Raw genomic sequence first — 15,450 nt, 5'->3', positions numbered from 1 at the left:
GGCGACTGCAGGCTGCTATTTTTAGGCTGGGGAGGGCCAATATCCATGACCCTTCCAAGTCTGAGAATACCAGCCTCCAGCTGCCTTCTTGGCTGGTTGCTAAAAATTGGGACGGTTCCCAAGCCTTTTTTTAACTTATTTATTTAAATAATTGAAAAAATATGGAGGGAGGACCCCTTTATTTTTGATAACCAGCCAAGATAAAGCTGACAGCTGAGGGCTGTAGCCTGCAGTTGTCAGCTTTACCTGTGCTGGTTGGTAAGAATAGAGGGGACCCCAAGCTATTTTTTATTTATTTATTCACAAGTGTCACCTGGTAAATACTCTCATCATTGTATGCCTGCTCTTGCTGCTACGAACAAGACCAGGCATATGATAAAGAGAGTAGTTCTCTCAGTATCCGATTCCTGTAACCGGCGGTAACCTTTTTACTGCTTGTCAGAGCAGCTGTCTCACATGCTGTCATCTATGTGACAGAGTGGGAACTGCAGCGCTATGACTGGTGATAATAAAATTACTGCACAACAGAGTCGGTGTTTCCTGCTCTGTCACACAGATTCCAGCATTTGAAACACTGGATGGTTGGGAATGGAGTGAGGGTTCAGGTTTGATGGTATCATTCTGGTCCCCGAAGCAAACTTTATTTTTATGTTAGGCTGAATCCGACAGACCCGAACATCTACTGGTGGCATCACTACTTGTGGCACTACCATGTTGTATTACATGAACACGTGGCTTTGTAGGAAACTCAGCTGTGCACTGTAGGGCATTACTGTCTTTTTTCCTGCATTCATCAAGCTAATCCCATTTCTCCTATGTGAGTATAGACATGTTATTCATTCACACAGTATTGTGCTATATTTTACATACTGTAGCTAGTTTGCCTTTGTTAATTTTGCAAGAATTTTCTTTCTGAATACCTTGTAAAATTCTAAAATATGTTGCGCTACAAAATGCTTACACTTGCACATACTGTGAACACATTCACACCCCCACCAGCAGTTTTGAATTTCATTGAAATATTAATGTAATTAAATCTGGAATGTTACATAATTGTACATCACAGCTGCTTATTGTGTTCACATAGGAAATATAGTAGCTGCCTTGCCAAACCCATGACACAAACATATGATGTGAACTGAACAGTTTCCGAGTCTGAGAACAAAAATGTATAGAAAAACGTTTCTATTTATATGGTGAACATATCTATTAGGGTATGTTTCCACGGTCCGTAAAGGCATCGCTTTGGACGCAGCTCTTTCCAAAGTGCTGCCGGCTTTTGTACGCCGGTGATTCCGCATGTGTTAATTGAACTATGGGGAATCACCTCATCCTATACATTAGACTGTGATATTTATCTTGTGGAGACTGAGTGAAGCCGTGGGTGTCCCTGCACGCATAGTGGAGATGGGATTTCATAAAATCCCATCCACTACGCTGTAACATCTGGCCGCTGCGGATTGGACACTGTGGCTGTACACAGCGTCCAGTCCGCAGCGTTTCCTGACCGTGGAAACATATCCTAAGTTATTACACAGATGTTTTACAAGAGGGACAGAAGTGCAACTCTGGCTCTTCATAGAGGAAATGCATATTGATATTGTTTTTTATAAACATTGTGATGGATTTTTCACAGATGAGATAATGCTACTTTACTTTGGTTTAATCTTCAAAGGGTTGTCTTGAGTTATATCTTCAGGAAAACGGAGCTCCCCAGCCTCCTGATCTCCTGATTGCTTCGTGTTGGACAGTCCTGTTTGAGTGACTGTTCCAAGCCAGCAGCATTGTCATTACTCTCCTGAACTGTGAACATTCCTACCGCAGTTATGTTAGGAAGCCTTGTCTACATCCAATGCTTTAGAAGTGGTAGGAGGAAGAGCGATGGTGGCTGTTGTTGGTAAAGGATGGACTGTGATTCCAAATATTGTCTTAATATTATGGATACAATCCCGAGCTGTATCTTGACATTAGAAAGAGTGTGATCGCAAGCAACTCTAGATCAGGATATGTGTAACGAAAGGGGGTCAGACTTGGTTTGTGATGGATTGTTTGACTTATCTTGGAAATAACTATATGTGCTTTTAATAGTTTGGGGAGTGAAATTCTGCTCATATGCAAATGGACATTAAGCTAAGCTAGTTGGCAATTAAAGAGAATCTATTTCATAATATGAGAATAATCTATTAAATCCATTAATAATCCATTAAATGCTTCCAGACAGTATGTCGAAATGACCTGCCATATGTTGGGTCTCTAGGCATGGAATAGGTTCAGGAGCTGAGCCTGCATGATACTTGGCAGATGATCCAATTGCTGCTATTAAGCCACTTAAATGTTGCTTATATTGCTGACAGCATCATATAAATGGCACGATTGGAGCGTGTAAGTGTAAGCAGGTTGCAGGATGCAGTGACGCAAGAGAGGCAGAGCAAATGTTAACAGTTTTAATTTAACAGGGAATACTCCACGCAGGGAGATAAACAGCTACATGAGGGTTAAACAGTTCAAGGGTAGGAATTTGGTAGTTAGAGAGAAATAAAACAAGATAGCGGCAGTTACTTAAATCACTTATCGAGTCAAAGGCTTCCCAGTCTGCTGCTGAAGCTTGGAGGACTGCGTCGCCGACAACGACCGGCGCGGTGCTGTTTCAGTGGGGTCCTGCAAACAATGGTTCATCTTCTGGCGGCTTTGGTGGGTCTCCGGCACCTTCCACTGAGCCCATAGTCCATAGGTTTGCGTGGCCAGGATGATCAGTGCCGCGACACTTGCAGGGTCCAACGTGAGGTGATCAGCAGCAATGGGCCAGGTAGGCTGCAAAAGTTCTTGTGCTACCCAGCTCTTTCTAGGCGGCCCATGCGCTGTACTCTCAGCCACAGGGCACACTGTACCTCTCAGTCGCACTGAGGCATGGCATCGAGCACCTTGGTCTCTGACAGTCACTCTGGTGATGGAGGGAGCTGACGGGCGCGGACCGATGCGGTGCGGGTGCTCGGGGGACGGAGCACACACCTCAGCCTGCTACACACTGCCTGTCCATGCCAAAACTACCTGCTGCCGTGCATGCTTTTGCTTGTCTATGCACTGCTTCCAGGTCAGGGGTTCTGTTCGGGCCATTATGCCTTCCCCCCGGACAACAGGGGATGCAGCCTCAACAGTTCCGGACCTGGCGTGGTACAAGTACCCGCGGTCTGGTACTTTTACTTACATAAGCAGCGGCTCCCATATTACACTACAAAGAACAAAAGATCACAGGTTTAAATCCTAAGTGACACTAAAAATAAAACAAGTTTTTAAAAATAATAAACATTTGAATCATCCACTTTTGTCCCCAATAAAAGTAAAGACATTAAAAAATTAAGAAACAAGCATATCCACATATCACTACATCCATAAAAGTCAGTGTTATCAAAATATAAAATTAATTAATCAATTAATAAAAATATGGCACAGATTTAAAAAACTGCAATAGCCGGTTGCTGCACCAACACCAATAAATTCAAGTAGAAGCAAAGAAAAATCATATCTACCCCATACCTACAATTTAAAACATCAATATCAGCTCCCTACGCAACATATCAAGCCCTCACCCAGATGCATGACAGAAAATGAATGTTATAGGTATCACAAAATGGTTGCAAACTTTTTTTTTTAAAGGTCATTAATATTTGATGATGAGGATCTGGCACGGCACCCCTGAAATCCATTGTTTTTTTGCTCCATCAGTAGCTCAACAAAAACATGGAACAGAGCTACACTGCACAGCTCCATTTAATGTGTAGAGACCACTGCCAGTGGTGCAGATCAGTGGTGCTCATATTTATTATCTGCAGTACTTGGCAGAAACTACTACAAATACAAAAGATGCACAGTGCAATTTGCTCATTGCTCATTGGGCACTGCAGGAATCTAATCAGCAAGGGTACTGAATGTCGGACCCCACATCTAATCTTGATGACCTATCCTTTGAATACCTCATCAAAATAACCTAATAGGACAATCTATTTAATTACCCAACCTCTAACTGATGGTATGACATTTCATAGCCCAGTTTATGAAGCTAAGCAGATCAGCACAGTACAAGTAGGTGAAGAGTTACTGATCGTTGGGGGATCCAATCACTGGGATCCCAGTAATGTCAAGAACATGGCTCTGGTTTCTCCTTTTTAATGGATGTGTAATTGGAGTGATGGCCATGCATTGTTGCCCTTTGCATTGTCTGTAGGGTGGAAGGAAACTGATAGGCCCCTTCACGTTGCGTTCTTGCCCATGTTTACTGGTCCTGTCAGGCTTGTGGGTCACCCTCCCAGGGCTGTGGGGTACTCGGTACCGGGCCAGTGTCAGGGGGATGTGTCACAGCAGCGGTGACCCGGTCCGTGGCCCTGGGCGCCCAAGCAATGGGGAGATGTAGCTAATGGTAGAACAGTTTGTGACACCACCCGTGGTGTTTGGCAAATATGGTGTTAGGCCAACGCTGCATACAGATCAGCTGGGATTGATGGTATGTGCAGCTTAGATGGTAAAGCTCCCCACAGGTGGAGCTGTAGTCCCAGGGCAGTGTAGATGTAGCTGGCACGGGGATGTAGCAGGGAACAGACAAGACACAGCGGTTGTAGTTTCTGTACCTTTACTGAGTATATGCAGTCCAGAGTCCTAATTACAGATGGTATTGGAGCAGGTTAGCCTGGAAGCAGATCAGGATTCTCTCTCAGCAGAAGGGCAGTGCAGTCTCCTTCCTAGCGCTTTGTAGTGTGAAGCACTCCAGTACTTAGTTACTCTAAAATGCCTCTCTTCAGATGTTCCTAGAACTTTACTTGTATGACAGACAGCTGTAGCCTCTCTCGGGGACTCCTCTCCTGAGTTCTGGCTCTCTATTCAATTGCTGTTGCGTCCCAAGTCTTTGGTGAGAGCAGGGCATTTACAGCCTCCTACTCCTCTGGTATCTATGGCAGGACCGTTAGCATCCGTACCACCGTGGAGACCAGGTTCCAGTCTTTGCGCTCTAGCGGTGAGGGAGCTCTCCTCCCGGAGCTCAACCTCCACCCCGCTCCACACATCTGCACACGTGGACCTCCTCACACTATCTGATCTTTCTTCCTCCAGGCTCTCAGAGGACACTCCTTTCCAGAATCCTGGATCAGAGTTCCCCCTGGTGGCCCGGAGTGGAACTGTGCTGCATGCATTAGGTTAACTGCTGGAGAGACCCATCACTGCTTCCAAGCCTGGCATTACCCTCCCCTGGAGGAAGGCAAAGCCAGTGTGGCGACCATACCCCTGGGGGGCGCCACATTTGCATCCAAACCCCCCCACAAAATGGGATTCAGGCGAATCTGTCGCACATCATTTTTGGGTTTACCATTTTTGGGTGTGCACACTGTTGGAGGCAGACACTCAGAAGCAGTATACTACATCTTGATGTCCGACTCCAGTAGGCGTATACGCCCTAAAATTATGCATGAAAGAGCACACTCTGTCAGCATGATTATAGTCAACAGCCCCATCAGCGCTTATGCCTGAATTATGTTTTGGGTGTTCAGATGCAAGCCACAAGGGAACCACTGAATGTGGGCAAGAACACTACATGAAAGGAACCTAAGTACCGTGCTAGACTATCTTCATCGGCCCCATAGACAATGAGTTGAGCAGCACTGTGCAAGTGTGACCATTGCTCCATTCACATTGATGTCTCCAAAGCCTTGTCATTATGGTAGTCGTGATTCTCTTTGGTTGAACTAAAACAACTTGTAGACTGGTCATCAGTTTATATGGAGGGTAAAAGCCTTCAATACTCCATATTTAATTGAGGCTTAGTAAGGTGGAAGGCTGGAATTGGGGTGAATACTTTTGAAAAAAAAATTAGACCTCAGAAAGGACACCCCATATTGTAAAGCATCTTATTTGCTTGGCACTGGACAGTACGGTTATGATTGAACGGATGATAACGATACGAAAGCTTTATCCATTGTACAAATAAGCATTGATTAAATCTATGCATGCATCTAGTCTTGCCAGCAAGAATCAGTCGGGTGACCTCCATGCCACTTTCCAAACATTGTTATACCGCTTAGGAATTCTATATTTTCTACTTAAATAAATTGTATTGATACTGTCAGATATCAAGTTTGAAAAATAAGTACAAATGAAGAATATTCAGTGAGTCATCAAGTTCACCGAATGAGATCAAGTAATTGTAAATCGGATATAAATGAATCTATTAAATTGGAAAACGATGAGACATGGAACAGTGCCCCCATATGGAGACAGCCAGAAAAGCAGGCAATCCAAACATTTTTCTCAGTTCACTGATGAAGTGTTGTGTCATTGCTCTAGTGAATAACTCATCGAGCTATCTGCGGCTGGAATATTTCTGTAGGATGAGCTTGTTTGATGACTCTCCGAGCAAGGAGACACGTCTAATGTATAAATGAAAGTCACAATACTACTTGCCATGACACCAGGGAACAGCGGATGAGAGGAAGAGACAGATGAGAAGCAGAAATGGAAAGTGAAAAAGAGTGATGGGCTGAATAACAAACAGAGTCAGGGGAAAGTACAGCTTATAAGATGAAGGGCAGGAGAGGGAGGAACTAATCCATGAATCAAGTTGATTCCTGCAATATAGGTGGATATTCTTAAACTGACGTCCTATTATTTTCTCATTATTAATCATTTGTTCCTGTCTGATCTACACATCCTCTGAATATGAATCATTTCAGTTCTCTGCTATCCCAATGCATTAATCCGCAGCTTACAGGAGTCTTTAGGCTGTACTGTCCAGTGCCAGAAATTAGCGTAATGGTTTATAGCAGCAGGTTGTGATGAAAGCTTTGCTGAGGTTGATTCCTGTCCAGCTAATGCATATTCCATGTCTTTACTCTGGTGTGTAAATCCGGGACAACAAAAGCACATTTGCAATGTAAAATTAACAAAGCACATCTGAAAAAGCGAGTCAATTGGAATTGTATAAAAAAAAAAATCTATCAAAAGTTGATATTTTTCACTGCATTTTTGAAACAACCCAATACAAGCAAAGCAAATGCTAATACTCATACCAATTATGCAAAGAAATGGCCACTGTTTTAATACATACCCAGAACTATATGTCAAAATTACTTCTTTGAAAAGGGTAAAATAGCAATGAACCTGTGCTGTGTGTTATAGAGGGTAAGTGCAAAGTGAGCCGGATAGTTATATACTAAAAGTAGACTTATTGAGTATTTTCACCGTAATGTTTATAGAACTACTTTAGATGAAGCAGATATATAATTTGTGATAGAGCTGGGTCTCAGGGGCTGTGTATAAGATTCCCATCAGCCAAATACAGTCTTGAACCACTTAACATCAGTAATAAAACGTGTCATGTGCTCAACTCCCACACTCACCTTATCTGCTCCAACTCTGATCCTATACTGCTTCCTTGTCTGCTGGAGACAACAGCCTGATTTGTGTTATGGTAGTTGCATAGCTAGTGGGGCAAATAGGTTGTTTGTAGGAATGAGAGAACCTGAACTGTAAAGTTCTGAGTTCATACCACACCTAGTATCTGGTATTGAAACCCGAAGATGGACGTCTTACCTTAAGTTCGTGTTACCGTTCGGGTCTGACAGACTAATAAAACATGTTGAAATGCTGCAGCACAGCCAATCAACAAGCTTTAAGCCTGTGGGCACTTCCAGCCCCATCACAAGTACTAGTATGGCTGTGATTTACCGATGCAGCATGTGACCCAGCCCGACATTCTAAAATAAATAATTTAAATAAACAATGTGGGTCCACCCTATTTTTTAAACCAGCCAAGGGAAAGAAAACAGTTTTGAGTTTTTCTTATTTTGCGGGGAATGGGCGAATATCTTCCCAGCCTATTATTATCAGCTCCTAGCTGTCTGCTTTGCCAGTTATTAAAAATAGGGGGGGCACGAAAAATAACATGGGGTCAACCTATTTTAATAACTTGCTAAGGCAATGCAGACAGCTAGGAGTTGATATTAATAGACTGGGAGGGGCCATGGATACTGGCCCCTTTCCAGCCAAATAAGAGCGTCCCACAGCTGCCCAGAAATGGTGCATCCATTAGATGTGCCAATTCTGGCACTTAGCCTTGGCGTGGTGTCAATTGGGGGTAATGGTTTTGGTGTTAATGTCAGCTGTGTAATGTCCTTTGACATCAAGCCAAGGGGTTTGTAATGAAAAGATGTCTATCAGACACCTCCATTACTAACCCCTAACCCCATAGTCAAAAGAAATAAACATACAAAAAGTAAATTTGTTTATTTGTAAAAATCAATCCCCTACAAGTTCCCACTTTTACCCATTTATAACCAAAAAAAAAAAATAATCCACAGGGTCTGCTGCATTCCAAATGGAGGTTCCACGATGACTACGCCTTCTTCATCCAGTCTATAGAGTGCCATTGAGAGAATGAAGCATCATACACTGGAGCAGCAGTCGCTGCCGGGTCTCACATTGTACTCCGCGAGACTCGGCCGTTGTGAACAGAGGTGACGTCAGTAACGTTACCTCAGTTCAAAGCTGTCAGTTCTTATGAGGGCAACGCGAGTGCCGGACTGATGAGCGGTGATGTCATTTATTTACTATCAAGTACAGTAAAATACACACATAATGCACTTCTCCACTCCTCAATTTCTGCTGGCATGGGAAAGGAAGAGAGAGAGAGCAACATAGACGGAAAGCCTGAATCTCCATGGAGAGGAAGATCAGTACGGAACGTGAGGAGTAAAAGAGAACAGAGGACGTGGGTTAGAAGGGAACCCTTCCTAGAAATTCTAAGCGCAAAGCCGAGGCCCGGTCCCTGAGGTTGTATGGATACTAATGGTCCTGCAGCAGACACCGGAGGAATAGAAGTAGTGACCACTTTATTCCCACACAAGACTTGGGGGCACAACAGCAACTGGATAGTGAGCAGGGACTTAGTAGCAAGGAGTCCCCGAAGCAGGCTACAGCTGCCTGCCGTACAAGTAGAGTTCATAGAACAATCAGACAGGAGGAACTCCTGTGTAACTCAGTACTAGGAGTACTTCATTTAAAGGCGCTATAAGAGGAGACGTTCAGAAAGGCACATGTTGGTGAAGTGTTGGAAAGGAGTATTCCATCTGGCCTGGAGGTTGACTGAGTCCCTGACCCGGAGGACACGGCAAGGAGGCAGGTACCTGTTTGTACAACAGACTGTGAGTAAAGCTTTGGAACTACATGCCCTGGTGTCCTCCACTCATTCCTGCAAGAACCTGCCCAGCACTGCCACATCCCTTGCGCCAGACACTACACCATCTACGTGTCACTTCACTTACCCTGCCTGTGGAGGGCTATAGCATCATTGCTGCACCACACCATCAGTCCCAGAGGATCTGTCTGCAGCATCGGCTTACATCTCTATTGCCGAACACCACAGGTGGCATCACGAACTATTCATTTAATCAACTACATTCCACCATTCAATCCCCCGTTTTACATTGGGCGCCCAGGGCCACAGACCGGGTCACTGCTGCTGTGACACCTTCTCCCCTGAGTTGCTGGCCTGGTACCAAGTATCCCCAGAGCCCTGGGAGGGCGACCCAACAGTGCTAATCACTGAGCCCCCATATTTATTTTAAAGCTAATTTATATTTAAACCATGTCTTAAGTTAATAGAGTATGATATGTTCATATTGATTGCTCTTTCTTTGGTGAGAACCTTTTCTCTTTCTGTTAGCATGAAGTGACATTAATTTGTCAGCTAGGCTCTACACATTGCCGTGGCATATAAAAATGGGCACCTGAAGATCTCTGTTGTCACACAGTCCAGGTCTGGAAACCAATTCCACAGATTAGGTAATAATACACAGCAAGAAGTGTCAAGAAATCACTCTGAATAAGCTGTAAGGCAGGAACCTATTAAAAAAAATCAAGGGAGGCCAAACCATATTCCACAAGATATATAAACCTCCACTAATAACAAAGGATCACTCCAGATAACATCAACAATGATTGGCAACGATCAAGGAAGGTAAAAGAAGTTTATTAACAATAGACTTTCCTTAAGGAAACCTACATGTTAGGGGCATGAGAAAGGGCAGAAGAGCTCCCACATTTTTATCACAGGAAATAATGAGTTATCATTGGAAAATACTTTGCTACTTAACAAGCCAATTTCTATGCCTGTCTCTACTTAAACATCCTAACTCTCTTAAAATAAATTTATTTTTATTCTTTTTGCTTACAGAGAAAAATTACAATGCCAAGAATTACAGTCTCCTGGTTATCTGAATGCAATGCTATATGATTTATGTCCAGCAACATGGAGTTGAATGAAGAGCAATTGACTTACCCATCTGCTTACCTATGCACTTTATTGTCATTTATAAAAGAGGTTATGCTTAATGGAGTGATGTTTCACAACAAAAATCATTTCTGTTTTTTAGGAGAGTCTAAAAATTTTTTGCAAATAGTGCTCCTGTATTGATAAATCTTATTAATTGTAATAGATGGAGGTCCGATGCTGTTGCATCAGGAGGGCGGTAATGTCACCATGAGGGCAGGCTTTGCAACATTGAGAATCTCTCCCCCCATGTGTTCACCCACCTATCCACTCTTTCCCAATGTGCTGACTTCTCTCATCTGTGCTCTCTTCTTTGACCTGTCTACCCCATGTGCTTTCCCCCTTGTCTGCTGTCTCTCTCCTTCCTGTGCTGTAATCTCCTCTCATGTGCTGTTCCATTTGAGCTGTCTCCCCCCTGTGCTCTGTCTCTCTCACCCCTGTGCGCTTTCTCTCTCCCCCTTCTGCGCAGTAAACCAGACCCCCGCCATCTTTGTGCAGACAGATAGCAGCAGTCACATTAAAACTGTGCATGTGCTCCTCCTGTACAAAGATGGCAGCAGTCAGTGAATCATTCGTCTGATCCCGGCGGCGTGTTTGCGACGGTGTTCCGCTGGTGGTACCGCGCAAGAGACTGCGTACCATATATACAGTGTGCGGTGCGTACGGCATAAACAGAGTGTGTGTGTGGTGCGCATGGCCTATACAGTGTGTGTGTGTATGTGTGCTGCGTACGGCATATACAATGTGTGTTTGTGGGTGTGGTGCGTACGGCATATACAGTGTGTGTATGTGTGTGTGTACGTGTACGTGTGTACGTGTGTACGTGTGTGTGTATGTGTGTGTGTACGGCATATACAGTGTGTGTGTGTGTGTATGTATGTGACACCATCACTAGGGTGTCTCAATATGGCGGTTGGTGAACTTCCGCCGCTTGGAATTCTGGGATCCGGACACATCTGGACGGAACAGAATGTGAAAACATTACTGTGAAGTCCGTCTGGTGCGAGTCTGAGCTGCAAGTAAGACAGCACCCCGAGACCCTTTACCCCTATACAGGGATCTGGAATTACAGCAGAGCCCAAGAGGTAGCTGCCTATAAGAGCAGTGGACCAGAGCAGGATGGTCGTCAGAAAGGGATTAATAAACAGGACCAAAATCGTAGTCAGGACTCCAAGTCAAAACCAGGGGGGCAGAAGAGGTACAAAAATCAGCATGCTGAAGCAGAGTCAAAATCCAGGCCAAGGTCAGAGTCACCGGGAGAGGAGCAGAGGTACAACATCGGCAGGCTGAAGCAGAGTCAAAATCCAGGCCAAGGTCAGAGTCACCGGGAGAGGAGCAGAGGTACAAAATCAGCAGGCTGAAGAGGGGTCAGAAATCCAGGCAAAGGTCAGAGTCAAGAATAGCAAATTAAACACTAGCACACTGGGGAAACCAAGACTATATCTGGCGGCCTGCAGGACAGGCCCCAAAGTATTTGAACGATAAGGCTATCCCTCACAGGCTCATAGTCTGATGACCTCATCTGGACCTCCCCTAGAACCAGGCCTGATGGCGATGCACAAACCCCTTCACCTCTGACAGGAGCGGAGCCTGCGCCCGCCTGATGCCTGCACAGGAGCCCCTTCTCTGTCACTGCCGTCACCCACAGAAGAATCACGGCGATGCCCAACAACAGAGGCATGCGTCAAAGGAGCAGACCCACATGAGGACATAGCCCTCCTATTGCCAGCACCACCAGTCAAAGGAGTCCGGCGCCTCCCAGTGGCCGAGGCAGGAACAGCAGCCCCCAAGTCCGATGGTGACGTGACAGTCCGGCGCCTCCCAGTACCCGAGGCAGGAACACCTGCCCCCGATTCCGACGGCGACGTGACAATTACAAGGTAAGTATATATTAGATCCTTACCACAGTTTTATTTCAATATTTTAATGCTACCATAAAAGGGTTGGTCTTGCATCTGAAATGTCCTTCCTAAATATCTATCTTTGCACCATAACCACTTTTGCTATTTGCTTTATGACACGATAGATGCTGTGTGGAGTGAAGCCCAAGCCTTCTGTGATGAACTGTGTGAGACTCCTCTCAAACAAAACATCACAGGAAAGTAGAGAAATAAAAAGCACATTTAGTGATTAGCGTGATAGGTTGAATTGTAGGGTATTTTGTATAAAACTCTTTACGACATATGACGTGTAGGTACATCATATGTAACCTCCTCCTCCTTGATGTGTGTTCTGGATCTGATCAACTGTCATGTGACCCTAACAGTCGTGGGTGGAATCGCGATCCACCCAAGGCTGTTAACATGTTAAATCTAGCTGCTAATCCCTGACAGTGGCATTTAACTCACACAAGCCAGATGAGCATCATTAGCTCCACCCATGTGAGCCCCTGTCACATGATTGCAGGCCACCGATGGGTTGGCATGACAACCTGGCATATACTGGAGACCCCTGTGGTTGAAGAATTTGAAGGAGTGTCAGTGATTCATGGCAAATGTATTTAACTCTAATCAAATTTTTGGGAAAATAATGTCATACATTAAAATTTACATGAGAACTATTCAGAAAAATAGCCACTCACATACTGCATGCACGGTCCAAGTCCTCCAGGGCAAGAGCTGCAACTCGGCTAATAGGGAGGAGTCCAGAGCAAGTTTGGCATAACTCTTTTGCTAGCACTGGGATAGGTAAATCTTAGCAGGATTCACATGAGAAATGGCAATGCCAAGAAGAAAAAAAAATAGTTTCATTCACTTTATTTTTATAGTCGCGGAAGAAAAACTTGAGAGTTTTGTTTAATGCTGGACTCTTTTAACATCATCTGTGGTTTCAATGTGTTTATAAACAGAGAGCAGCAGCAGCATTACCCCTCCATTAAAATAAACCGCCTTCTCTTCCACTTCATCAGTCAAACTGCACAGACAGAAAACAGCAAAAATGACAACGTGGGGAAGCGGTCTCTTAACCCTTCACTGCTCTGATGATGTGATGAGCACCTTAAGCCTATTGATTAGCTTTATTGACAAGTCTCCTTGGGGTGAGAACATGTTTTATGAAATGTTATCTTGTGTAAAATCTCTAGATAAAAGAACTAAACTTTTAGTGAGATAAGTAGCATATTTGATTCAACATCAGAATATAGACACATAATAAATGACATGCACCATATCCCCTTAGCTAGTCACCAAACTCTAACACTCTCACACCTATAGGATGCATCATAGCAATGAACCTAACCTGAAATACTTCCATTATTCTTAATAAACTAAACTGCTTGAACAATGTTTGGCTATTTATTCTGTAACAATCGAAGTGTGCTCTTTCCTAAAGCAGTTAAATTCAGAATCAAAGTGTTACAAGGTCGTAGAGCTAAGTAAGTGGATGAAATACTTAAAATATCCTGATACCATTTTGATCAGTGCATAGTGGCAATGGTGTAACTGTGGTTCTTGTTTTTCATTCACTTGTTTTGACCGGCTGGTTAAGTGCATACTCTCTGGTGCGATTGTATGACCTATATATTATCATCGAACTAACAACAAGAGCATATAAATCGAATAGTAGCCAAAGGGGAAAACATTAGCAGCTAAATGTGATGGTAGAAATGTGCTAATTTTACCATTTGTGTATTGAACCATGCATCAGAAAAGCTGGTGGCACTCTGAGATATATAGTGTCAAGAAGGATTGAAATCTACATCATTAGGTATCATATTGTTGGTAAGATTTGCATACATTTTAAGTTTTGGCTGATACTTTAAAAAGAAAGATTATTATTTTTCACATAAACAAATTGTAAAATTTCACAAAGCTTAAAGGGGTTTCACATGAACAAAAGTAGATTTAATGTCACAAAGTGACAGGCCCTGTGTGACACGACTAGTGTTGAGCGATACCTTCCGATATCGGGAAATATCGGATTGGATTGGATCGGACCGATACCCAAAAAGTATCGTATATCGCCGATTCCGATACCGGAAACCAATGCAAGTCAATGGGACACAAATATCGGAATTAAAATAAACCCTTTCTTTCCTTGTAGGTTAATTCTACATGAAGAAAAACAACTAAGAATAATGTAGAATGTATTGGGGGAGGTGGAGGAGACATTAAAGGCATAGAGGTTTAGCCCAATCAAATGTAATAGCAGGAATTAATTTTTTTTTAAGACGTTCGGAGTTACAAAGATATTGACTATGTTAACCTTTTTTATATTTTGTCAGATATGTATGTTTCACTACTTCCATGCTCTTCACCTTCTTTTTTACTTCTCCCACACTTTCTCCTTCATGATCCTCAGCAGCAGCATCTTTTTCATCAACTTCTTCTTCACCTTATTCATCTTCTTCTTCTTCACTTTCTTCCTATTATTCTTTTTTTTTACATTCTTCATATTCAACTATTATTCTTCTGCATAGTCTACTTCTTCATCTTCTTCCTATTCTTCTTCTTCATCATATTCTTATTTGTGACAGGCATTCCTGTAGTTGTTATCTATAAAAGTTTGAAGATTACACCTTCCGTTCTGCCTGTCACAAAAGATTTACAACAGGATTTGTCCGCGTTCAGTTTGGCCTGCAGCAGCAGGCATTTTCCAGGGGCACCACGAGGAGGAACGGACTCACCTCCATACACTGCTTAGTCTTCTGCTTATAATTTAGATAATATCTTTTGCTCTGATTTTTAGTCTTATACTTAATGTTCTCCTGCTTTTTTTTCTTCTGCTTTTTGTTCTTCTGCTTCTTGGTCTTCTGTCTCTTGTTGTTCTGTATCTTGGTGGTTGTCTTCATGTTCTTTGTCCTCTTGGTCATTTTATTCAGGGTCATCTTTTTGGTCTTCTTTGGGGTGGTCTTCAGGGTCGTCGTCTTCAGGGTCGTCGTCTTTGGGGTAGTCATCTTCTTCGGGGTGGTCTTCAGGGTCGTCTTCAGGGTTATCGTCTTCGGGGTCGTCGTCTTCTTTGGGGTGGTCTTCAGTGTCGTCGTCTTCAGGGTCGTCGTCAGGGAGATACAGAGTGATTACCAAAAACCATTTCAAAAAGCTTGAACTTGGAAATGTAGCACAAGGTACAAGAAGGCTGAGGAACTGCTGAGAACCAGCTGACGGTACTGGAACCTGGATGGGTAGCAGAAGGAACAAGAGCAC

The sequence above is a fragment of the Dendrobates tinctorius genome, unplaced genomic scaffold, assembly GCF_039654945.1.
Source record: "Dendrobates tinctorius isolate UK_male_01 unplaced genomic scaffold, ASM3965494v1 ptg000231l, whole genome shotgun sequence".
Lineage (NCBI taxonomy): Eukaryota > Metazoa > Chordata > Amphibia > Anura > Dendrobatidae > Dendrobates > Dendrobates tinctorius.
Note: the sequence above shows the minus strand (reverse complement) of the source record.